At 45.2% G+C, this 2,001-nt stretch overlaps 1 pseudogene; it reads right to left on the bottom strand.

The window, feature by feature from the left end:
• Positions 1 to 853: 853 nt before the first annotated feature.
• LOC119520774 lies at positions 854 to 1,601 on the bottom strand (annotated as a pseudogene).
• Positions 1,602 to 2,001: the final 400 nt, after the last annotated feature.

Raw genomic sequence — 2,001 nt, 5'->3', positions numbered from 1 at the left:
CACAACTCTGCCACAAAGTGATCATGACTTCCCTCAAGAATGTTGCATAATAACCAAGACAAAATGTAACAAATCATGAGTAACATAAAAAATATAGTCCACTATTACCTAAAATACCTGTTTTTTAGAAATATGCACTACAATTTTTTCTAGAGCAGTGATTTTTTTGAGTAAATATTGTGAAAAGGCAAGGTGTGCTTCTAGGAATTAGTCCATGTTGTTTAAGATATCATATCTGTTGGATTACAATTTTTCATAATATTCTCTCTTTTTTCCCAGGTCTCAAAGTTATAATGCATGGTTTAAAAGAAAAGACAGTATCAAAAAAAGAAAGCTGGTTATAGTTTTGAGGGCATCTAGGAAAAGAGAAAAAACAGTGAGAAAGAAAGGGGGACAAGTTTGGGGAGAATCGAGTGGCCCAAATTCCCATTCCCCCACCCACAGCCCAGCTATTGAACCATGACTGAAAAATTAGGTCAGTTTTGTACAAGCAGTTTTTTTTTTAATCAAAACACAAGAAAGCTGGCTTGGCTTCTCTTTGAGCTTCTGAAATCACTGCATGTCCAACCTCTGCAGTCCTCCCTTTCCACACAGTTTCTTTTGGCTCTCCTAAGCCTTGGCTTTCTCCCAGTCTGGGGTTTCCAGGGAGTGTCAGCATCAAGTTAGGAAGGCTGCTTCAATGGTCTAGGCATCCATCTGTACTCTGCTTGTAGGGCTCCTAGGGTAGAGAGGGGTAAGAGGGACAGAATCTGCCCATGCAGTCCTCACTATGGATAGGGAATTAGACAGCATCCAAGGGCCCACCCTCCTTTTCCCTCCCACCCCAACTCAGGTGGAGGGGGAGTAGCTCTTACTAGAGCTTGTGTTGGTGAAGGTTTTGTCTCAACACAGAACATGTAAGTTGTGAACCTGAGGTCATCTACCACTGGGAGCAGGTTGAGAAGGGCTGGTTCACTGGGGTCACTTAACAAGGACTCGATGGGGATGGTGTTGTCTGAATGGCTCTGTAGGCCCCTGGGGAGTTATCCAGGATCACAGTGCTGGAGAGGTCACTGTGGACCAGAGAGAGGTCCTTGATGTAAGTGCCCAACTCCAACATGTAGTGTTGTCCATAGTATCTCCTCTTGAGGATCCTTCTGCTATTGTCCAGTTTGTCTGCCATGCTTTCTGTGAATATCACCATCTCATACCATTGGGTTACCACTTCTAAGAAGCAATCCACATGGATGCTCACATGCAATAAACTGGACAGAATGCTTGTATATTACCACCTTGAGGATGAAGTCAGATGTTCCAGACAAAACCTGGCCTCCACCCCATCATGGTGGGAGTGGATAAGTGTTTCATCCAGATCCAGTACTCAGATCTTTCTCTTCACCTGGCCCAGCTGATTGCTGGGACACAGGAGATAAAATAAGGATATCATATCAATGATTTTGGTACTGAATTACTGTGCAGATCTGCCTCCACAAAAGGTAAATGAAGAAACTCCAGAGCTTGATGGTGAAGGCCATGGACAAGCACAGCCCCAGAAGATACTGTGTCCACAACAACCCAATGACCCTGACACCACTTTCCCCAGGGCCCCTGTGACCCAGCATGACCAGGCTCCCATGCAGCCTCACCTGCCAGGAAGGGAAACATGGAACCTGAGTGGCTGGAGAGGTTGTAGAGAGTGTCACAGAGCAGAAGGCTCAAAAAACTACCCTGGCAAGTAGGAAGCAAAGCAGAGCAGGCAGCTTGGGAACAGGTGGGTGGATCCCATGCTGGAGGCTGGCAGTAAATAGGCAGGTTGTGGCATCTATAGCTTTGTGGAGGTTTTTAGGCTGAAATAGGTCAGGCCATGATGAGACAAGTGGGGAAGGGGATGGAGAATTGGGAGAGGAGGTAATGGGGGTGGGGGGGAGAGGGAAGGAGCCATAGTATTCTAACATATTTATTTTGTAGGGTTGATAGCAATGTCATTATTTTCATTACTAATTTTAGTGTAATCTATAGGTA

This window comes from Choloepus didactylus, chromosome 26 (assembly GCF_015220235.1).
Source record: "Choloepus didactylus isolate mChoDid1 chromosome 26, mChoDid1.pri, whole genome shotgun sequence".
In the NCBI taxonomy this organism is placed as follows: Eukaryota; Metazoa; Chordata; class Mammalia; order Pilosa; family Megalonychidae; genus Choloepus; species Choloepus didactylus.
The sequence above is the reverse complement of the archived record's forward strand: the minus strand, read 5'-3'. Positions and strand labels throughout refer to the sequence as shown.